The 24,653-nt window shown below is 44.4% G+C and overlaps 1 protein-coding gene and 1 pseudogene across 2 annotated transcripts in view; both read left to right on the top strand.

Moving 5' to 3' along the window:
- The first annotated feature begins 7,284 nt into the window (after window positions 1-7,284).
- Window positions 7,285-11,170, top strand: LOC132215421 (vesicle transport through interaction with t-SNAREs homolog 1B-like; annotated as a pseudogene).
- Window positions 11,171-11,230: 60 nt separating this feature from the next.
- Window positions 11,231-24,653, top strand: part of SLC35G2 (solute carrier family 35 member G2) — a 57,675-nt gene continuing 44,252 nt past the window's right edge. The window contains exon 1 of one of the 2 annotated variants that reach the window (XM_059663854.1): window positions 11,231-11,369. The gene's annotated coding sequence lies outside the window, so the exon portion shown is untranslated. The remainder of the gene's footprint in view (window positions 11,370-24,653) is intronic. The other variant, XM_059663852.1, reaches the window with a different exon arrangement.

Raw genomic sequence — 24,653 nt, 5'->3', positions numbered from 1 at the left:
TAGCCATTCAAAATTCTTTGTTTTCAAAGAATAATCATTGACATGAAAAATGTCACAATATAATAATAGTAAATGGTAGAGATTAATGAAAGATTATACATGTAATTTGATACCAATTTTGACATTACCTTGAGGATTGTTTCTTATCAGCATATACTCATAGTAAAGGAAAAAACATATCAAATATATGTATACTAGAGGCCTGGTGCACAAAAATTTGTGCACTGGGGGGGGGTGGTCCCCTCAGCCTGGCCTGTGCCCTCTTGCAGTCTGGGACCCCTCGGGGGATGACCACCTGCTGGCTTAGGCCTGCTCCCCGGAATATTGGGCCTAAGCTGGCAATCAGACATCCCTCTGGCAGCCTTGCAGCCATCAGGGGATGTCCACTTGCCAGCGGGGAGCAGACCTAAACTGCAGTCAGACATCCTTAGCACTGCTGAGGAGGCAGGAGAGGCTCCCACCACCACTGCTGTACTGGCAGCCATCAGCCTGGCTTATGGCTGAGCAGAGCTCCCCTATGTGGGAGCGCACTGACCACAAGAGGGCAGCTCCTGCATTGAGCGTCTGCCCCCTGGTGGTCAGTATGTGTCATAGTGACCAGTCATTCCCAGTGTTTCTGCTGTTAGGGTCAGTTTGCATATTACCCTTTTACTATATAGGATAGAGGCCTGGTGCACGGGAGGGGGCCAGCTGGTTGGCCCTGAAGGGTCTCCCGGATCAGGGTGGGGGTCTTGCTTGGGTGCCTGGCCAGCCTGGGTGAGGGGATGATGGCTGTTTGCAGCTGGTCACACCCCCTTCAGAGTGGGGGTCCCCACTAGGGTGCCTGGCCAGTCTGGGTGAGGGGCTGAGGGCCATTTTCAGGCTGGCCAGTGACTGAAGCTCCCAACCTCTCCTTTTTTTCTTTTTTTTTATTCTGAGATTTATTTACCTTCTATAATTGAAACTTTGTTGCCATCACTGGAGCTGAGAGCGAGCTCCTGCTCGCTCCAGCTCTGAGGCCATGGCCTGCTGAAAGCAGGTATCTGGGGTTTGTTTAGCTTCTATAATTGAAACTTTATTGCTTTCGGAGCTCCGAGCCGGGCCGCGGCAGGCGGGGAACCTTGGCTTCCTCCATCACTAGAGGAAGCAAGTCTCCTGCTCACTTCAGCTGCGTGGCTGCCGGCCACCATCTTGGTTGGGTTAATTTGCATATTGTGCTGATTAGCCAATGGGAGGCATAGCGAAGGTATGGTCAATTACCATGTTTGTCTATTATTAGACTAGAGGCCTGGTGCACAAAAATTTGTGCACTCAGGGGGGAAGGGGGGTCCTTCAGCCCGGCCTGTGCCCTCTCGCAGTCTGGGACCCCTTGGGAGATAACGACCTGCTGGCTTAGGCCTGCTCCCGGGTGGCAGAGGGCAGGCCCAATCCCTAGGTACAACCCCTGGTCAGGCTCAGAGCAGGGCTGATTGGGGAGTTGGGGCACCGCCCCCTGTCTTGCAAGAGCAGGGCGGATCGGGAGGTTGCGATGCCACACTCAGTCACGCTCAGGGAAGGGCCGATTGGGGGGTTGGGGCACCACCCCCGTCACACTCAAGGCAGGGTCGATGAGGAGGTTGCGGCGCCACCCCCTGTCACAAACAGAGCAGGGCCAATCAGGGGGTTGAGGAGCTCCGCCCTGTCACGCACAGAGCAGGGCCCATCAGGGGGTTGGGGAGCTCCCCCCCGTCATGCACAGAGCAGGGCCGATAGGGGAGTTGGAGCACTGCCCCCTGTCACATACAGAGCAGGGCGAATCAGGGGGTTGGGGTGCCGCACCCTGTCACACTCAGGGCAGGGCCAATGGGGAGGTTATGGCTCTACCCCGTCACATACAGAGCAGGGCCCATGGGAGGTGGTTGGGGCGCCGCCCTCTATCACCCACAGAGCAGGGCCGATCAGGAGGTTGGGGCGCCGCCATTGTCACACTCAGGGCAGGACCAATGGGGAGGTTATGGCTCTACCCCGTCACACACAGAGCAGGGCCCATTGGGGTTGGGGGTTGGGGTTCCGCACCCTGTCACACACAGAGCCGCAGGGCGATCAAGGGGTTGGGGAGCTCCACGCTATCAGGCACAGAGCAGGGCTGATCAGGGGGTTGGGGCGCCTTCCCCTGTCATGAACAGAGCAGGGCGGATAGGGAGGTTGTGGCCCCGCCCCCTGTCACACACAGAGCCACAGGGCGATCAGGAGGTTTGGGTGCTGCCCCCTGTCACGCTGATCCTGGTGCCGGGAGGCCTCTCGGCTCTGCTGATCCCGGTGCTGGGAGGCACTTTACCCTTTTACTATATAGGATAGAGGCCTGGTGCACGGGTGGGGGCCGGCTGATTTACCCTGAAGGGTGTCCTGGATCAGGGTGGGGGTCCCCACTGGGGTGCCTGGCCAGCCTGGGTGGGGGGATGATAGCTGTTTGCAGCTGGTCACACACCCTTCAGGGTGGGGGTCCCCACTGGGGTGCCTGGCCAGTCTGGGTAAGGGGCTGAGGGCTGTTTTCAGGCTGGCGGGTGACTGAAGCTCCCAACTGCTCCTTTTTTCTTTTTCTTTTTTATTCTGGGCCAGCTTTAGCTCTGGCTCCAGCTCTGAGGCCTCTGCTGCTGAAAGCAGGTATCCGGTTTGTTTGGGTTCTATAATCGAAACTCTGTATCAACTCCAGCTCTGAGATCCCGGCGGGCTGAAAGCAGGCTTCTGGGGTTTTGTTTAGCTTCTATATTTGTAACTATGTTTCAAACTGCAAGCTTAGAGGCCGGCAAGGCAGGCAGGGAATGTTGGTTTCCTCCGTCACTGAAGCAACAAGCCTCATGTTAGCTTCAAGCTGCCTGGCTGCCGGCCGCCATCTTGGCTGGCAGTTAATTTGCATATCTCGCTGATTAGCCAATGGGAAGGGTAGCGGTCGTATGGCTAATTACCATGTTTCTCTTTTATTAGATAGGATAGGATAGGATACATACATATTCTAATGGCTAAGTAGTATTTCATTATATGGATGTAATGTGGACATTTAGGTTTTTTTTGGAGCTTTTACTGTTAAAACATTCTTATACATCCACCTTTTTCATGCACAAGGGGCACATCTGGAGGATAAATGGAATTGCTGGGTCAAAGGGTATGTGAATTTAAAATTTGTATCATTATTTTTAGTTGCACTTCAAAGAGGGAGTACCAATTTATATCCACAATCTTCAAAAAACAAACAAGCAAGCAAACAAATAAAAAAACAACATGATATAAAACTAAAAATGCATATGGTTTTATTTTTCCTAAAAATTTGAACTATATGATACAGATAACAAATGCAATAAAAGAAACTACACAAAAATGTTGACAGTAGCCCAGCCAGTGTGGCTCAGTGGTTGAGCTTTAACCCATAAACCAGGAGGTCAAGGTTCAATTCCTGGTCATGGCACATGCCCAGGTTGCAGGCTTGATCCCCAGTAGGGGGTGTGCAGGAAACAGCTGATCAGTGATTCTCTCTCATCATTGATGTTTCTCTCTCTCCCTTTCCCTTCCTCTCTCTGAAATCAATAAAAAAATATATTTGTAAAAAATGTTAGTAGTAGATTTCTCAAGGTATTAGAATTATAGGTGACATTTATTTCCTTCTCTACATTTTTGTGCATGTTCCAAATTTTCTATAGTAATCACACTATTATAATCAGAGAAAAAATGTCTTTTAAAACTAAACAATAGTGAGTGTATTATATACTTTAATGTATTTGTTTCTAGAAAATGAATAGTGTTGCAAACATCATTTTGAATTTTACCTCCAAGGCTATAAAATAAGTTCATTTAATTACAACTTACCATGAAGAGAAATGACTTATTAAAATAGTAATATTAATATTTCAATAATGAAAGGGCTATTCAAATAATTACAGCTAATTTTCACTTTTAACTTAAGGCTAAAGCTCTGAATGGTCTTTTAAATAAATGGTCTTGAGCACATATGCCATAAACAGATATCTAGAACCAGGAAGAGAACATGAGACCAAAGTACATGATGCCTCCTACTAGAAAGAGTGAGGCCCACTCTAGAAAGGTATTCGCGTATGCCTCCCAGAAGCTGAGACCAAGATGGATTCTGAATCCTGAAAAGGGGATTTCCTTTCTGACAAAAGACTGGGAGAACCTGAGAATGGAGCAGTTCCCGTAAGTCATTCTTTTGTTCATTTAACAAATATATTTGCATGCCTATTCTATGTAAAGCACCATCTTGGGTGTTGGTGAGACAATGGTGAACAAGACAATGGTGAACAAGGGCATTCTCTGCCCTTATAGAGATTTATATTCTAGCAGAGGATAAAAACATTAAACAGCTAATTATATAATAGCTACTTACATTATAAACAACTAATTATGTAATGGCTAGTTATATAACTACTCTGATTGTTATAAGTGCTATAAAAAAGCACAGGATTCTATAAAGCCATGTAATGGGACACCTGATTGGTGTGAGGATTCTCAGAAAGGCAACTTCAAAGGAATGGTGCTTTAGCTGAGACTTGAAGAGGATGGGTTGCTTGTGAGAGCTACTTGTGCTGATGTCTCTGATGGCAAGTTGGGATCCGGATTTACACCACCGATATTGGCAAATGCTAAATCATTGATTCTCCTCCACTTCAGCCCTTGAAAGCTTGGTGTTAAATATTTACCAACACACCACTGCTACTAATATATTTTGCCAAGGCAAGGACTCAGTTGCAGGGCTGCAGATGCTATCTGCACCTGAGGGAGAGGTTGGGTGAGAGCAGTAGTGGAGTTTAGTATGTCTCTCAGTTTAGTAAGGAATGTTTACTTTACCTCTGCAAGGCCCATCACAATGGCCTTGTTCCCATGAGTGGTCTTTGAAACTATAATCTGCCTTGCATAGTACTGTGTGGATGGTTCTCTATTTTATTTGATCATGTAGAGTTCCTACCATGAGCCCAAGTCTGTAGGTTAACTATCAGCCTTTGTTTTACTCTTGCCTCATCCCAGCTGTTCAAATCAACCATCCAGCTATCTGTAGATTGCCCACTATCCTTTGGGATTATAAAAGGCTGACAAGGAAGGTTAGTAGGGTGGCCCTTATCCCAGGAGTCAGTGGGATTGGTAACAGTCTTGGGCTGCTCCTTCTTAGCTTTTGTAGGGCAGTATCTTCTACTTCCACCCAGAGGAAGGCCTTTCGCCTCCCAGACTTCCTTCTGGAAGGTCTATACATACACTTAGCCACTCTGTTCCCAGCCCCTCTTTTCTCAATCAGTGAGGCCAAAGTAGAAGACAGTCTTGCACCTCAGCAGGCTACTGGTACCTACTGGATGCTTCCCCTAGCCAGGTCCATTTTCTGGGGCTTGTCTCTTGTACTTTCCTGTCTGGTTTACAGATGTCTTTCTACAATGACCCTGGTCTGGATGATACTGCTACTGTCTCTACCCATGAAATGTCCTAAGTATCTTACCAGAGGGTGGGACTAGCCTTGAAACTCAGAGTTCAGGTTGGCTCTGAGCCTTCAGTGGACAAAGCCATAGGCTCCCCTTAAAAGTTCTAGTTACTGCCGCTTCACTTAGGGGATTTCCCAGGCTCTTTCTCTTATATTTTGTTTTAAATTGTCTGCTTTTGTTTTATTTTTCTCCTTTTGCCTATTACCTTTAATATACATTCTCTCTCTCTCTCTCCCTCCCTCCCTCCCTCCTTCCCTCCCTCCATTGTTCCTTTGCATAGATTTAAATAATCCATCTAGCTGTTAGCCCTTTTTAAAATTTTCATAAGTTTATTTGAGTTAAACTGATGTCATGCTGGGAAGGAAGATCTCAAATGCTCCTAACCTTTCTCCATTAGAAAGTTTTACTACGGAAAATTTCAAACATGCAAATTTTGAAGGAATTATAAAATGCAGAGTATCTTCATGTACCCGTGACCCAGCTTCAAAATTATTTTATATATACCCCTACACACTTTCCCAACAGATCTGCTTTTATATATATATTTTTTAAAAATTTAATATACTTTTATTGATTTCAGAGAGGAAGGGAGAAGGTGAGAGAGAGATAGAAACATCAATGATGAGAGAGAATATTGATCGGCTGCCTCCTGCACACTCCCTACTGGTGATCGAGCTTGTAACCCAGGCATGTGCCCTTGACTGGAATCAAACCCGGGACCCTTCAGTCCACCGGCTGATCCTCTATCCATTGAGCCAAACCAGCTAGGACCCAACAGATCTGCTTTTAAACAGATCAGGAAAGTCTGAGACTAAACTTTTATTCTAGCTTGAAGACGGGAAATAATATGTAAAATCATCTCTCCATCACTTTACCCTTTGTTTACCATTCTTTAGGGAACAGCCCCTCTCTCCACTTGGTAGTCCATGTCGACTCCTCTCCTTAATCCTCCACCATCCAGTTGATCAAGTCCAGCTGGTCCTGCCTCTTATACACTACTCCTCTCTATTTCCCCTGTCACTGTTCTGGTTCATGCCTCAGCATCGCTCTCCTGAACTTGCTTTCCTGCATTCCTGGATACTGAAACTTGAGATTTGGGACATTTCTGAGACAACCAGCATCAGGGATTTAGTGTGCTCATAAGTTATTTGTTACTTTTAAAAATTACTCCAAAATTTAGTGGCTTCAAACAGCATATATGTGTGTGTGTGTGTGTGTATATATATATATTATTTTATAGTTTCTGGGGTCAAAAATCTGGGCACAGATGAGTTGGGTTCTCTGCTTCACAGTGTCTCAAAAGGCTGCAATCATGGTGTTAGTTCAGAGTCTGTGATCTCATTTGAAGGTTCAGCTGGAGAAGAATCAGCCTCCAAGCTCACACTCGGATTGTTAGCAATAATCAGTCACTCATGGGCTGTTGGACTATGGGCTTCAGTTCCTTGCTGACTATTAGCTGCTTTCAGTGAGCCCCCTTGTCACATGGGGGCTTATTCATCAAAATGTTCAAGCCTGGAGGTAATAGAGAGAGTCTGATAGCAAGACAGAAATTAGAGTCTTTAAAATTTAATCATGGAAATGGCATCCTATCTGCTTTATGTCCCTGACCATAGCCCTGTTCTGACTAGGTTTATCATGGTCTTCTTCCTGCCATAGAATCAACTCACTAGGTCCAGCCCAAATGTATAGGAAGGAATTATGCAAGGGTATAAATAGCAGTGTTTGGGGATCATTGGGGGCCATCTTAGAAGTTGGCCTATCACAGTAGGACAGGAGGGAGGTTTTCAACCAAATTGTCAAGAAAGCTGAGGCATGGGGAGAGCTTGTATGGTCCATGTGACATGTCTAGATGGACATGAGGCCCAAAGTCCAGTATACAGAAACTAAGACTGGTGAACAAGAGCAAGCAGCAGCCAGCTCTGCGGTAAAATACAGCACAAAAGGTAATTATGTTTGCTATACGTTTTCTTGCTGGACGAAATATTGACTGTCAATTATATTTATATCGCATTTTCACAGGGACATGGAGTTTACATGTCACCAAAACACAGAAGCATTTCTCTACTTTTTTTTTTTTTTTTTTATCTCACTGACCATTGCTTTTGTTTCCTCAAGGGCCTCACTTTCTTTGGCCACCTCTGAGATATGGATGTTGCCTAAGGTTAAGAATTGTGCCCTGTTTTTGTTTTTTAATTCTTTATTGTTTAAAGTATTACATATAGTATTACATATGTCTCCTTTTTCCCCCTTTGACCTCTCCCCGGCCACCCCCACCCCCCAGTACATGTCCTCACCCCCTAGTGTCTGTGTCCATTGGTTATGCTTATATGCATGCATACAAGTCCTTTGGTTGATCTCTTACGCCCCCCCCCCCCAATCTTCCCACTGATGTTTGACAGTCTGTTCGATGCTTCTCTGTCTCTGTATCTATTTTTGTTCATCAGTTTATTGTTCACTATATTCCACAAATGAATTGTGTTCTGTTTTATTCCCTCTTGTTTCTCTCTCTCTTTCTCATGGTTCCTTCACTCTCACACCATTAACAACACGGGTGTGTGGGGGGGGCGGGGGGGGGGGGCGGGGGGGTGTCCAGATCTACCTCATTAGTTCTCACTTCTCTAACTGCCTTTTAAAAATATCCAGCTGTTTCTTGGAACATTGCCACCAAGATGTAACATCTTCATCCTCAACTTAATGGTCTCGAGCCAGAATCATCATCTCTCCCTTAAAACCAATCCTTCAAATAGAAACACAAAGGAAATCATTAACCACAGTTACTGATTAACTATGCGGTGAGGGATCAGGGCTTCAGAGTGGGGGAAATTCTTACTTTTCATGTGAAACCTGTCTTTTCACAAGGAGAGTTTTTAATATAAAAATAAAATAAATAAAAAGGAGATTATATTTAAAACCCAGCCAGCTCCTCCTCCTGACTTTCTGGTCATGAAACCCCATCCTCCCTGATTCAGGGTCTATTCAAGTGTCTGTAGCGAGGGCTGATCAGAAGAACGTAAGAAGACCATGATAAACCCAGTCAGAACAGGGTTATGGTCAGGAACATAAAGCAGAAATTTGTTTGTTTTAAAAAATGTTTTATTGATTTCAGAGAGGAAGGGAAGGGAGAGAGATAAACATCAATGATGAGAGAGAATCATGGATCAGCTGCCTCCTCCATGCCTCATACTGGAGATTAAGGCCCCAACCTGGGCATGTGCCCTGACCGGGAATCTAACTGCGGCCTCCTGGTTCATAGGTTGATGCTCAACCACTGAGCAACACCGGCTGGGCAAAGCAAAAATTCTTAAAGTAACTATTGATAATGGTGGGTACCTATCATTTTACATTTGTCAAAGTTCATAGAACCCTAATATAAATTATGGACTTTGGATAATGATGTGTCAATGTAGGTTCATCAACTGTGACAAATGAACTATTCTGGTGTGGGATTTTGATATGGGAGTGTGTGTGGTGGGCAAGGAATATATGAGAAATCTCCGTACCTTCTGCTCAGTTTTGCTGTGCATCTAAACCTGCTCAAAAATTGTCTATTTTAAAAGTCAAAAAAATATGGAAACAATTTATACCTCAAATTAGAGAGAATGAAACAGGAAGCAGATCTGAGAGAGTTTAGTGTTCAGGAAGTTTATTGGGGAGTGCCCTTAGGGTCAATTCTTGCTCAAGTAAGAGGAATGATGCCAGGAGCCGGTCCATCCTTGCTGTTTCAAGGGACCTGGCATATATGGCATGCTGTTCTTAATATGTTTGCTCACCTTCTTGGCACTATGTGTTTTAACCAAGGTCACCTCTCCGAGAAAGGTTGAATCCCCAGGTAGGGATTTTCCCCTGAAGTTAGGGAGGGAATAAAACCCCTCAACTAAGTGTCAGGCGGGTAATTAATCCCTTTAACTACGAACAATCCTGCTTAAACTACATAATCTTTTCTCCCTGGAATGGAGATAAGAAACGCCCTAACCTTTGTAATAGAGATTGATAGGATTAAATCAACTGGTATAAATACAGTTGTAACAAGACAGAAACACTCAGAACTTAGAACAGAATCAAGAAGACAGAACCTACACGGAGCCTGGAGACAGAAGAACTTCGCTGGAGAGAGCATGCCGGAGGATCCTGGAGAGGGACTGGCCTCAGAGCCTAGAGACAGAGCCTAGCGGGAGAACATGGCAAGGGATCCTGGACTGAACCTGACTACAGAGATTGGCAGGAGAACCTGACTGGAACCTGGACACTGAACCTGACTGGAGAGCCTGGACAGAGCCTGGCTGGAGAGCCTAGCGAGGGAACATGGCTACAGAACCTCGCTGGAGATCCGAGGCAGAACCTCTCTGGAGATCCAGACCAGAACTTGGCTGGAGATCCGGGCTAGAGATCCTGGCTAGGCTGCTGATCAACTGAACACTATCTCCGTGTCATTCCTTCTTCGCCGACTCCGTCCACACCTTTGGGGACCCCTGGACCCGCTGGGGCTGGACCCCGGCAGAATGAAGCAAAAGTTGACACAGGGAGGGATCAAACTTTGATGCAGCGTTGGCCTCTCAAAGGGAATTTCAGAGTGAGAATGGCCCTTCAGAGTTTTCCACATTGAGTTGAGGTGTCCAGGCCTTTATTTTCTGCATCATTATTTGTTGGATATGGCCAGCCCTGAAAGACTGACCTTGGGAGAGGTTAATCTCTATAGATGAGATGACCCCTGAAGGGGCGGATGGCTGGAAGCTGTCTGTTAATAGCACTCCTCAGAGCTGGTGCAGCAATCCTTCATTGAAGGGGGCCTGAGTGGCATATCACCGTGTCCATGACATTCACAAGGGAGAAACTCACAGAGCTGTATGGTCGAGCTGTCTTTATGGAAGGAAGTAGTCTTCGACATTGTATTTTAAAAGGTAAAAATAGGCGTTCCGGTCCGGGAGGCCCCTGCCGCAGCCCCTGGGCGGCCGCGGTGGTGGTCACCGTGATGCCTGCAGGGCTGGGTAGCTGGCCACCGTGGGTGGAGCGGGCCCGGGTCCCGAATCTCGAATCTCGACGCCTCCTCGGAGCATTTCGAGAAGCTGCACGAGATCTTGCGTGGCCCCCATGAAGACCTACGGGGGTGCCAGAGCGGCTCCTGGGGACCGGGGGAGGGTGGGGAAGGGAGGACAGAAGCAATGAAGAAACTGATCAGAGATTTTGATGAAAAGCAACAAGAAGCCAATGAAACGCTGGCAGAGATGGAAGAGGAACTACGTTATGCACCCGTCTTTTTGTAACCCTATGATGTCTAAGCTTCAAAACTACCGGAAGGACCTTGCCAAACTCCACTGGGAAGTGAGAAGCGCGCCTTTGACAGCCACACCGGGGGCCGAGGAGACATGAAATATGGCACATACACTGTAGACAATGAGCATGTGAATCAGCTACAGCCTCAGAGGGTATTGCTTTTGCAAGGCACTGACAGCCTGAACCGGGCCGCCCAGCGTAGTGAGCGTTCTCATCGGATTGCCACAGAAACTGGCCAGATTGGCTCGGAAATTGTAGAAGAGCTGGGGCAGCAACGTGACCAGTTGGAACGTACCAAGAATAGACTGGTAAACACAAATGAAAACTTGAGCAAAAGTCCAAAGATTCTCCAGTCAATGTCCAGAAAAGTGACAGCCAACAAGCTGCTACTTTCCGTTGTCATCTTCCTGGAGATAGCCATCCTGGGAGGCCTGGTTTATGACAAATTCTTTCGCAAGCATTGAACTTCCTGCACGGAAGGGTTTGTGGACCAGAACTTTGACCCTGAGAATGAAGAGTGTTACTGATGTGGAATAAGTGTATTGCTGCTGTGAGCTAACGGTTCAAGGATGCACTGTGTAGCCAGACTGTGGGAAGAGGGAGGGAAGATGGAAAACCAGTTAATGTGAAGAAACAGCAACAAGGCCCGTGTGATATACCAAGGTAATAAATGCTGTTTATGACTTCTTTAAATTTTTTTTAAAGGGTAACAATACAGTTAGAGACTCCTAATTTCAAATATTAAAAGTTCTAATTTCTGAGGCATCACTACGTAGTCTTTCCAAAATATTGCCAATACTTGGAGGAGGATATGTCTCAGAAATAACATTCTCAAACTTTGAGTTATGGAGAAGAGAAAGGGGAGCCACTCCAAGGTAGCCAGATGGCCAACAGCTTGAAACTTTATAGTCTCTTCAAATTTATAGTTTGTATGTTTTTTTAATTGGCGTTTTCTCTTTGCACTCTTGATTCTGGAACTATTCTTGTTTACTTCCATAAATTCATTGGTGGTTAATTCTTCAGTCTTCTTGACAGCAAAAAAGGAGCAGTGAAGCATATGTTTCATAATCCTTAATAGGATCTTCTTCCAGCCCTCAGCCTGCTGGCTCCTTGAAATGCAATAAATACAGAGCCAACACAGACCGTGAGTGAGAGCAGCCCAGCCTGCATTCAGAGTGCAGCTACAGCCTCTAGAAAGGGCCGTTCTCAACTTCCGTGTAGCCAGGAGGCAGAACAGATAGGTCAGCACAGAAACTGGCCCTAATTCTGATTTGAATGGAACACTCAATCACTCTGAGACTCCAGCAAGAAGTGGGAGAGGGCACAGACCTTGACTTCCAAAGCTGGTGGGAGTCTAGAGGGGATCTTAGGCTCCATAAACTGGATACACTGGATAATCACCAGGCAGTTTCTGTTTGTATTTCTCTTACAGGCTGACCTTCTAAAATAAATACACTTTCCTTGGCAAAAGAATGTTAGTTCTTTCCAAGAGCTGGGACAGCCTAGTGCCTAGAACATGCCCGCAACTTCAGTCATGAATTTTAGATTCTAATCCCCAATCTTCTGCCACTTTGATCTCACTTAATCACTCCTCTGAAATAAGAGAATTGGACTCCATGACTACTTAGTCCCTTCCAGCTGGGTTAGCTGATATGTGCTAAAAGGAAATGGACACATTACCGCGGAGTACACACTGATATACAGAGGAAAGAACACCAACTAGGATTTAAGAGACACAAATCCTAATTCATTCTTCCATTAACCAGCTGGGTGACCCTGGGTATGTCATTCAAACTCTCATCTCCGATAAAGAATGGAGATAATATTTTATAATACATACTTCAAGACACTACAAGGCAGCGATTCTCAACCTGTGGGTCGCCACCCCTTTGGTGGTCGAAAGACCCTTTCACAGGGGTCGCCTAAGACCATCCTGCATATCAGATATTTACATTACGATTCATAACAGTAGCAACATTACAGTTATGAAGTAGCCACGAAAATAATTTTATGATTGGGTCACAACATGAGGAACTGTATTTAAAGGGCCAGAAGGTTGAGAACCACTACTATAAGGGTTAATTGAAATAATTTATGTAAATTACCTGTCAGTGTCTTATGGTCTTAACTATCTCTTGGTCTGGCTATGGCAGAAAGAAGTTAGTTGGCACTGCTTTGCTGTTAGGCTCCAAAATTCAGCACCTGTTGTAGGTAAGCTTCATCAGCCTTGCTAGGGTTGAGCCATGAACTTGAAGAATTATGTTTTTAGAGTGGACACTGAAGAGAACCAAAGTTCATGTGTCCAATGGAACCTCAAGACAGCTCAGATATTATGAAGCCTGATAGACAAAGCTGGGCCCACCACACAGGCTCCCCTGTGAGTTGAGAGGAAGGCCAAGGAAATTTCAGTAAGTATAGGAAGGGTGCAATAGCTTTGCTAGGCTGGAATAGTCCAGGAATTCTCAGTGTACATATCAGTGAGCTATAGTCACAATAATTCTGTGTAGCAGATCATCCCACGCTCACTTATTCTTGCTGTGTGTCTTGGAGTTAGCTGATCTAGATGGGATTTGGTTGGCTGGCTTTACGTCAAGCAGTGGGTTCACCTGTGCTTGGTCCCTCATTAAGAGTAGGGCTCAGCCCTGGCCATGTGGCTCAGTTGGTTGGAGGGTAGTCCCATACACCAAAAGGTTGAGAGTTTTTTCCCCCTGTCAGGGCACATACCTAGGTTTCCAGTTCAATCCAAGTTGTGGGTGGGGGGTGTATGTTGGAGGGATATATGTTGCAGGGGAGGGGCAATGGGGGGAGCAACAAATCAATATTTCTCTCTTACATCGATGTTTTTCTCTATCTCTTCTTTCCTCTCTCTGAATAATAAAAACATATCCTGGAGTGTGGATTAAAAAAAAAAAAAGAGTAGGGCTCAGGTAAGTTCCATATGTGTTCATTCTAGGGCTTAGGTTGATGAGGCAAACCCAACTGCACAAGCAGTCTTCAATGTTTCAAATGTATAATGTCTTCTAACACCCTTTTGACCAAAGCAAGTCATGAATGAGGCTTTGTATACAGTTAGGAGAAACACATTCTGCCTCTACTGAGAGGAACTGTAAAGTCATATGGCAAAGGGTATGCATGAAGGCAAAGGTGAAGAATTGGTGTCAGCCCAGCTGGCATGGCTCAGTGGTTGAGCGTCGACCTATGAACCAGGAGGTCACTGTTCAATTCCTGGTCAGGTACATGCCCGGGTTGTGGGCTCGATCCCCAGTGTGGGGTGTGCAGAAGGCAGCCAATCGATGATTCATTCTCATCATTGATGTTTCCATCTCTCTCTCCCTCTCCCTTCCTCTCTGAAATTTAAAAAAAGAATTGGTGTCAATAAATCAATCTACCATATTATATAAATGTAATACATTTCTGTTTAATGGGCCACATAAATGTGATAGGCAATTTGTCTTTATTTCAGACAAGACTGATAATAAAACAGAAGGCCATTTGAGTTAGCTTATGTGAAGAGTACATTATTGTAAGAGGTCAATGTACAATGACTTAATCATCTGGGGACAGGAAATGTTCTGATTGAAACTAAAAAGTCAGGATGTGAAACTACCTCTCCAATTCCCATAAAGTTGGTTTCTGCTTCTTTTGTATTTGCTTTATTAACCTGTTTCTTTGTGAGGACCCGTTTCTTCTGTCTTCCCAAGGTGCCTCTTCTTCCATTGTTTTAGTTTCCTACTGGCTGTGGTGTTGCCTTATCCCTGTGGTAATTTAGGCCCACAGTCTATGGCTTTTTTTGTGTGGTTTTTTTTTGTTTGTTTTTTTGTTAATCCTCACCCAAGGATATTTTCCCATTGATTTTTAGAAAGTGGAAGGGAAAGGGAGACACAGAGAGAAACATCGATATGAGAGAGACACATCGATGAGTTGTCTCCTGCACGCACCCTGACCAGGGCCAGGGAACCTGCAACCAAGGTATGTGATCGAACTTGACTGAGATCGAACCTGGGGACCCTTCAAACCAAGGGCCGATGTTCTATTTACTGAATAAAACCAGCTAGGGCAAGTCTATGGCTTTTTAATTAAAATGTCCATCAGATCATCACTAGGCTCCTCATCTTAAATTATTAAGAGAATTTGGTTGCCTTTGGATTGGTTTCCATTGGTCCTAATAACATGTGGCCAGGAGAAGTGGGATCACAGGGTGAGCAGGAGTTACGCAAGACTCAGAATCTCCAAGAAGGGATTGTTCCATTGGAGGCAAAAATGAACATTTCATAGTCCCAGGAAATCTAGAAAAACGAGGAATGTGCTACCAGGAAATATTTTATATTACTTCTTCTTTAGTTTTGGCTCCTCCTTCACTGACCTCTCCTTTTGGGCTCTCTTTTTAATAATTTGTGCCCCTGGGACTCATCAACTTCCATGCTCTGCCTAACTGGGTATCACCTGTAGCAATGCCACATGCCTGCTTGCACAGCTGGTTGTGAGGTTCAAATAATGTCATCAGGATTCTGTCTCTTTACATTTCTCTATATTGTACTTGTTTCATTTCAGCTGACTCTGTGGGATTACACAGCTTCAGGTATGCATCCTACTAATTTCACAGTGAGCAAAAGGATAGATTCTTTTTCCAGGGGTTCCAACAGAAGTTTCAGAATTGAACCTCACAGTCTCAGATTATCTGGTTGTGACACATGCAATAATGGATGCATTTGATATTCCACCCAGATTCCTTGTATCAGCTGGTGCCTCCCTTCCCTTCCTTACCCCAGTTTCCACCACCCACATCTGTTTTGAGGTTGTGGCTAAGCAGCTTAAACCTGTGATCTTGACTTATGAGAGTTTCTCTTGGCCTCCTAGCCCAGGGATGCCTGGGAGATTACACTGCTTCTATCTCTAGACCAATGACTGACAGATGAGGAGTTATAAAAGGACAGTCCCCTTGCCTCAAGGCAGAAACAACTCAGTAGTGCAATTTGAGTTCCACAGACAAGCTTCCCCTTTCATATCCAAAATCAGGCCAAATCTGGACTTTACAGGACATTAGCTCTCTGCTTGGCCCCTTCCTCTTCTCTATTTTGCTTACCTCAGCCCTTATATGTTTACTCCCCATCTTTCTTACATCTGAATTCTTGCCTCAGGCTCTGCTTCTAGGAAACCCCATCTAAGACACATGTACATTTCTGAACTAGTTTCTGAATGAGTGGTTAAAGGAAAGATTATGTTAAGGGATAATCCAGATCACATGCCTGAATTCCTGAATATGTTTCATCAAGGACTTTTATTTATTTACTGCTATAGCCCCTGTGTCCAGAATAGCACAGAGAATACTTAAATCAATTAAGAAAACAATGGTCTGTCTGTGTATATTTATAATTTCTCAGTGAAACTGGGGGGAGAAGGGTGACAGTTATCAGAAGAAAGGAGACTGAGTATAAGAATGTGAAATGATAACTATGCGCACTGCGGAGGCAAACAAACAAGTAGAATTGGATTAAAAACCAAAATGTCTTTCATCCTGCCAAAGGCCAAGTTCCTCTCAATGACCAGATAGATGTGCCAAGCATTTGCGATCTGAAGCAATGCTTTCACTGTAGGGTTTTAAAAAATATTCTAGGGGGAAAAAATTCTAGGAAATGTGTTTGTTGTTTATTTGCCTCTGGTTAATAACGGAATTACTTCAAAGAAATAATAAGAATCTACTTTTTTATGTAATATAGACATTTCAGATAGAGCAGTAACTATAATCCTGGAAACAAATTCCTTGCTGAGTCCTTCACCCTTGCTCAAGACAAGCTTTCACTTTGCACTGAATGTTAATGTGACGTTTCTGCATTGCCCCCCATCCCTTCTCCCAAGTCAGCTAGTCAGTGATTCCTCTGTGGCTGGAGTGATACTGTCCTCCCAGAAGGGTCAGGCAAATTCTGCTCAGACACTTCCAGGGATCCCCACATGCCTTTTCATTTCCAAGGACCCATTCATGAACTTTTCCCCAAAGGCCCATGAGTGAAAGACCTCATTGTAATACCAACTATGCATCAGGAAGAAAGATCCATTTGTTTTTTCGAAATGTATTAACTGTACCAAGCATCTGGTACAATTCCAGCGCAAACTAAAGCAACTTTGAGTTAGTCTATTTCACTTGCCATGAAGAGTGGGATTTCCATTGAACTTTTGAAATAATGAAAATATTGGGAGTCACTGAAAAATCTTATTCCAGGGAGATACATATTTAAAAGATCATTTTGGGCCGAAACCGGTTTGGCTCAGTGGATAGAGCGTCGGCCTGCGGACTGAAAGGTCCCAGGTTCGATTCCGGTCAAGGGCATGTACCTTGGTTGCGGGCATATCCCCAGTAGGAGATGTGCAGGAGGCAGCTGATCAATGTTTCTCTCTCAGCGATGTTTCTAACTCTCTATCTCTCTCCCTTCCTCTCTGTAAAAAATCAATAAAATATATTTTAAAATAAATAAATAAAAGATCATTTTGGGTTGTATGGGGAGCAAAAGTCAGGTCAGGGAGTGCCACCAGAAGGTTGTTTTGGTAGTCAAAGAGAGATGTGTTCATTAAAAAGGCATCAAAAATGCCCTTTGAAGTAAAATTGACCAGCTCCAAGTGTGGGCTTCAACTGTGCTAAGGAAAAATCTACACTGTGCAGATGAAAACTAACAAGGCTTTACAAGCTACTGTACCGAGCATCTCCCCTGAATAATCTCTGTAGCTGTCACCAGGTGGCAGGTGTTGGAAACCTGGGTCATGGTGTTGTTACAAAAGAGACAGGGGCTCAAAATTGAGACACTTGTGCTAAACCTATGTCACCAAACTGAGACTTCATACCTAAACTAATTTTAGTTTCAGCCTTTCTATGAATATAACCTTTAACCAGTCAACCTGGAATTACCTGGCTAGCACTAGTGAGGTAATCCCTGATAAAACCTCTTCCATCCCCCATAAGTAGGGTACCTAAACCTGAAAACAATCTACTCTTTTCCCCCGTCTGCCTATAAAAGCCTTCCATTTTTTATAGCTCCTTGGTGCTCCTTTCTATTTACTATGTAGGATGCTACCAATTCATGACTCATTCAATAAAACCAATAAGATCTTTAAAATTTACTCAGTAGAATTTTGTTTTTTAATAGTATGTAACCTTTATGGTTAGGCCTTTGTAACCAAGGGCAAGTGAGAGAGGTGCAGTCCACATGATTTGGTCCATAAATGCAAAATTTATGATCAATATAAATTAGCCAACTACCCACTACTGGCAGGGCTGAATTATGACTTTCATGGGCCCTGGGCACTTTTAAATTGTGGGTCCCTTCACTTTTAAAAATTGTGTTAAAATATATATGACAAAATTTACCATTTTAGCCATTTTAAGTGTACAGTTCAGTGGCATTAAGTACATTGGAATCATTTTAATATATTATTTTTACCTATTTATTTTTATTCTGATTTTAAAAAATTAAAATTAAAATATTTTCATGGGTCTTTAGAAGTATCATGGATCCTAGACACTGTTTGCTGTGTCTAATGAATAAGTTGTCCCTGACTATTAGATGGCAAAAAAGGGAAAGAAAGAGCAAAATTGAAATGTACTCAAACTCACTTTATAGTTCACATACACAAAATGACATTCAAACTTGCTTTTCCTTTCTGTAAGGATATACTAATTCCAGGAAGTAGTGTTTCTGAGTAGATGAAACATAGGACTCAGGCATACTGACATCAAACCCTATTTTTGCCCTTCAGTGTATCACAGCCAGCAAAGGTGGGGGGCCCAGACAGGCCCAGCAAGGAGCCCCAGGGGAACAGTGGCAGCAGACTCAAGAACAGCACCAGCTCCAGGCCAGGAATCGGGCAGAGATTCCAGATCAAGCCCAGGACAGATCCCAGGGTTTCAGTGGGGGAGAATCCAGAGTCCAGTAGAGGACATATGTCTCAGTCACAGCTGCAAACTAGAGCATGGAAATATATAAAGAAACAGAAAACTGAGGGGAGAAGAGCCAATGCCAGCCAGGCCTGCTGAGTGCTGCTTTTCAAGGGCCTGACTTGCGCCCTTGGGCACTTCTCTTCTCAAGCCTCACTTTCCCCATCTATGCAATAGGGATTGAACTAATGATCTCTAAGGTCCAATGAACCATTTGTATGTCTCCAGCTTCCTAATCGCTCCACCGTTTTTTTTTTTCTGCTCTAGCTCTAGACCAGGGGTCTTCAAACTATGGCCCGCAGGCCACATGCAAATACAAATATTGTATTTGTTCCCGTTTTGTTTTTTTACTTCAAAATAAGATATGTGCAGTGTGCATAGGAATTTGTTCATAGTTGTTTTTTTTTTTTAAACTATAGTCCGGCCCTCCAACGGTCTGAGGGACAGTGAACTGGCCCCCTGTTTAAAAAGTTTGAGGACCCCTGCTCTAGACTGATAACATTCAGAGATTAATATCCAAGTTTCAGAGTAGAAGTTGCAAATGGTAGCTGCTGGGCCAAATCTGACTCACAAGTGAGCTTTGTTTGACCTGTTCAATGTTTTTATACTTTGAATTATTTGACAACACCCCAAAATCAGGAGATGGCTCATAAAACTCTGAACTTCTGCCTTTTCTTGAAAAGATGGCAGCTCTCCCTTCTTTGGCCCCATGTTTCCATATGATCTTGGCTGGAACTAAGTAGGGGCTGTCCCTGTTATTATTTAACTAGAGGCCCGGTGCACAAACATTTGTGCACTCGGCGGGGGGGGGGTGGGGGGGGGGGGTTCGGGCCCTCAGCCCAGCCTGTGCCCTCTCGCAGTCTGGGACCCCTCAGGGGATGACCACCTGCTGGTTTAGGCCCACTCCCCGGGGGATTGGGCCTAAGATGGCATCAGACATCCCTCTGGCAACCCGGCAGCCCTTGGGGGATGTCCACTTGCCAGCGGGGAGCAGGCCTAAACTGCACTTGGACATCCTTAGCGCTGCTGAGGAGGCAGGAGAGGCTCCCACCACCACCGCTGTACTGGCAGCCATCAGCCTGGCTTGTAGCTGAGCAGAGCTCCCCCATGTGAGAGCGCCCTGACCACCAGAGGGCAGCTCCTGCATTGAGCATCTGCCCTCTGGTGGTCAGTGTGTGTCATAGTGACCAGTCATTCCCAGTGTTTCTGTTGTTAGGGTCAGTTTGCATATTACCATTTTACTATATAGGATAGAGGCCTGGTGCACGGGTGGGGGCCGGCTGGTTTGCCCTGAAGAATGTCCCGGATCAGGGTGGGGGTCCCGCTTGGGTGCCCGGCCAGCCTGGATGAGGGGATGATGGCTGTTTGCAGCTGGTCACACCCCCTTTAGGGTGGGGGTCCCCACTAGGGTGCCTGGCCAGTCTGGGTGAGGGGCTGAGGGCCGTTTTCAGGCTGGCAGGTGACTGAAGCTCCCAACCTCTCCTTTTTTTCTTTTTTTTTTTATTCTGGGATTTATTTACCTTCTATAGCTGCATATTATCATTTCTACAAACTAAATATCCCTGGGACCTCTACACTCTATCTCCAGAGCCTCTGCTTTGGTTCAAGCAGCCCACCCTGCTCCCAGCTCCCCACAGACTCTCACCATCTCCTCACAGCTGCCAGGGTAAAGGTTCGAAGCACAAATCACGGCATCTTACTTTCCAACTTAAAATCTCTGAGGACCTCTCACTGACTCCAGGGTGAAAGCTAAGTTTCTTTATTTGATGCTGGAATCCTGCTGATGCCTGGCCACATCTGGTACCCATATTCTCCAGTCACAGAAGAGATCTTACACGTTTTGTCTCTCAGTTTTTGCTCTTGCTATTTCTTTCTACCTGGAAAGGGTCCGGTTTGATTCTGGTCAGGGGCAATTAAAAAAAAACACCAAGTTTAATAGAAGCCTTTCCCACCCTTTAACTCCTGTTCTTGCTCCCCACTCTCTGAGGATAGGAATATACCATTAAAGTCAAAGTAAAGAGCTGTCAGTGTACTTGAGTACTTGCCTAATGAACAGTAAGGCTGAGAGGCAGCAGAGGGTAGAGACCAGGGACTCTAAAGTCAGACCAGGTTCAGACCTCAGCTCCTTACAGAGTTATTTTGAGCAGGTCATTTTACCTCTGTATGCCTTAATTCCTTCATCAGTAAAAAGGGCCTATTAACAGTATCCACCTATAAAGTTGTTGAATGGGTTAAATGAATTAACTAGGTAAGGCTCCTAGAACAATATAAGAGTTTTTGCATAGGAAGGGCTATATGAGTGTTTGCTATTCTCCGTTTTCGGACAATAGTATCCCTCCAGCCCACAAGAAGGAGACTTAAATCTCGTGCTACACTACATGTGTAGGGCCCCAGTTGTAGAGTTCAGTTGGAGATGCCCCTGAGAGTAGCCATGCTGAAAGCTGGTGCTATGGACAGAGCCTCCTCAACCAGGAGGCTCCTTGCTGCCTAGGCATGTAGCTGGAAGAGCCAGGCTATGTGCTCACATACTGGCCATCAGTGGTCACAAGCCTCGCCACCACCAAGTCCTGCTCCTCTGGTCTTTTTGTCATCTGCTTGTCATAATGTGAGGCTGGGGTGCCATGTTTACTTAATAGACAGAGAGAGAAGGCAATTTGATTTGCATCCTGCTGCTGGGGTCCTGTATCTTCTGTGTCCAAATAATTCAGAATCAAAGCAGAAGCTTGCAAAATGCTTCCTAGGGAGCTCCACGGCACTCATGCGGCTTCTCCCCTTCCCCCAGTGCTCGGGCCATTCTGTCATTTGTACGTGCTTCTGTTATAGCACATAGCACAGTAGCATACTAAATTTTTCAGTTCTAAAAAAATAGAGATTGTAAGACATATTTTAATCTATTAACTTAATAATAGATATCTGGGTCAGAAGAACCCATAGCATTAAATGAACTCACTTATTAACACATCTGATTTCAGAAGCTTTAAACTGTGTTTTTTTGTGTGTGTTTTAAGTGGGGGGCGGGGGAGATGATTTTGTTACACTCTTTCCAACAAACTCATCAACTTGGTGGGTCAAGGATAGTGTGTCCCTCTCCCCAACCCCCTCCCATCTAGGCCATGTCTATTGATGCCCTGAGAAATGTTTCATTAGGAAAATTTTCTAGAAGCTCCCTTAGTTGCTATGGCAACCCAAAATTAGTTTCACAGTCTTGTGTACCACGGGAGGCCTTGCTGAGGAGGGCTGCCTGCTGACCTGGACTCTGAATCAGGCTGCATATGCTGGCCTTCCTTCCTGGACAGCCGGAACAATGCAATGATGGGAATAACACACTTGCAACGAAAACCTCAGGGATACCCTTGCTGATGTAAAACGATTTATTTTTAAAAATTCTGTTGTCTCTATTGTCAGATTTTTGTATCAATGTAAAAAAAAATACAAAAAATACCACACACTTCTCAAAGTTTTTTCTCAGTGAGCCCTAAATAATTTGAACAAAGGACTCTCAGTGGAGAGTTAGAAAATCTATGCTCACGGTTCAGTAATTTGTTGAAACCAGTTATCCACCAAAAGTTTAGAGATTCCAGCTAAGAAAGAACTGCTATAAATAGAAGAATAGCTTCCATTTCCTAAGCACCTATTAATGCGCCAGGCACTTTACGCACACTTATTTGACAAACATTTATATATCCCTTACTATGTGTCAGGCACTGTTCTAAGTACTTTGCACATATTAGTTTATTTGATCTTCATAACAAGCCTGTGAGGCAGCTTCTATTATCCCCATTTTACAGATGAGGAAATTGAAGTACAGAGATGTCACAAGGTCATACCGCTAGTAAGCTATAGAGACAAAATTCAAACCTAGGCTGCCTAACTTCAGAATTTGTGCTCCTAGTCAAGTTGCTATATATAGCCGCTTTCAATAATTCAATAAATTAGGTGTTTCTATGCTAACTGTAGAGATTGGATACTGAGGCTCAGTTAGGTCACATGTTTTTATGGCTTTTTGGCTCCTGACCACATTCTGACCTGGGGAAATTCTGGAAGCTTTCCTAAGGGTTAGAATCAACCTTTCATTTTCCATCTCCCAAACCCACATTAATAGGATTTTTATAATACTTCTTTCAAAATTATTTTTAGGACAGTAGGAGGCCCAATCTTTACAGATAAATTATTTTGAAATATTGATCTAAAGCATACACTGGCAGGAGTTGAATATGTAAGCTTAATGAGTTTAATTAATTAGATGAGAGTGCTTCTTTTAAGTTCACAAAATAACTGCCATTTGAAGGATGAGCTGGTGGTTAGAATAACAGTTACTTAAATGCTGAAAGCATTCAATTGTACTATCCTAAGAAAGTGCTCTTGGAATATGGAAGAGTGATTTCTTCCATAGGTGAAAGATTTGTCAGTAGGGAGAAGACATAAGTTGATGCTCTAAAGTTGGGGTCACTTTCCCCAGGCCAAAGTGTGAGTCCTTTGAACATATCACAGTAGAGTGACCAACCATCCTGGTTGGCCTGGGACTGTCCTGTTTTTAGCACTGAATTCCTCACCCCAAAGAAACCCACCAATCCTTGGCAAACTGGGACGGTTGGTTACCCTAAATTAAGGACCAGTAATTAATGAAAATTTGTGGGAGAAATTCCCTGTTGTATGGAGAAGGGGAAGTGAGCAGAGAGGTGAAGGGCATTCCAGGCAAAAGGAGCAGTTTGAGCAAAAGCCCAAGGTATGAAATGTTATGGTGGTTTGTGGGAGTTGCAAGGATGTCATATGACTCTAGTTTGAAGTTGAGAGAGGAGGCACAGTGGAAAGTGAGGGGTGGCTGGCCAAATATGAAGCTGATAGAATCTGAAATGGGCAGATAGAGCATTATGAATCTCAATGCCAAGATATTTATCCTCAGTTCTAAGGAGCAATTATCAGGACCGGGAGCCCTTTTATGGTGCTGGTGGTGGTCTTTCTAGGTTCTTGGTTAACTTAGACAGAACAAAATTGGCTTGGCTTACAAAATCTTAACTCAGTGGTCTCCACAAATTTTTGCTCATTTGAAGACTATGTATCCCCTTGCATATTGTTAAATTGACCTTTAAAATATTTATCATCAGTATAATCATTGCAAAGGATATGGTTTCTGGCACTTTATAAATATTGCATTTAAAAATAAACCATTGCCCTAGACCCGTGGTCGGCAAACTGCGGCTCGCGAGCCACATGTGGCTCTTTGGCCCCTTGAGAGTGGCTCTCCCACAAAATACCACGTGCAGGCGCACGTACAGTGCGATTGAAACTTCGTGGCCCATGCACAGAAGTTGGTTTTCGGCCTGGGCGAGTCTATTTTGAAGAAGTACTGTTGATATTTGGCTCTGTTGACTAATGAGTTTACCGACCACTGCCCTAGACAGTTTGTCTCAGTGGATAAAGCGTCAGCCTGCGGACTGAAGGGTCCTGGGTTTGATTCTGGTCAAGGGCATTACCTCGATTGCAGGCCCCTGCAGGGCCTGGGCCCTAGTCAGGGCTCAAACAGGAGGCAACCAATCAATGTTTTTCTCTCACATCAATATTTCTCTATCTTTCCCTCTCTCTTCCACTCTCTCTAAAAATCAATGGAAAAATATCCTCGGGTGAGGATTAAAATAAAACAAAACAAATAAACTATTGCCTGCCTGGAGTGGGTCAGCTGTTTGAGCATTGTCCTATGCACCAAAAGGGTGCTGGTTCGATTCCCAGTCAGTCACATACCTCTGTTATGGGTTTGATCCCCACTTGGGGCACATAGGGAAAGCAACCAATCGATCTCTCGCTCTCTTTTTCTTGTTCTAAAAGTCAATAAGGATATATCCTTGGGTGAGGATTTTTAAAATGTTTTTTAAAAAAGTTTTATTATCCAATGATTCACATTCTCACTAACACCAAAATACCCAAAGCTCCCCAACACATGCACACCCTGTTTTGGTGCACCAAAATGAGATTCAGGATTGGTGAGGTGTGCCTTTCTTTTGTGTAGAGGAAGAAGGATAACTGTA

This window comes from Myotis daubentonii, chromosome 14 (assembly GCF_963259705.1).
Source record: "Myotis daubentonii chromosome 14, mMyoDau2.1, whole genome shotgun sequence".
In the NCBI taxonomy this organism is placed as follows: Eukaryota; Metazoa; Chordata; class Mammalia; order Chiroptera; family Vespertilionidae; genus Myotis; species Myotis daubentonii.
Note: the sequence above shows the minus strand (reverse complement) of the source record. Positions and strands in the feature narration are given on the sequence as shown.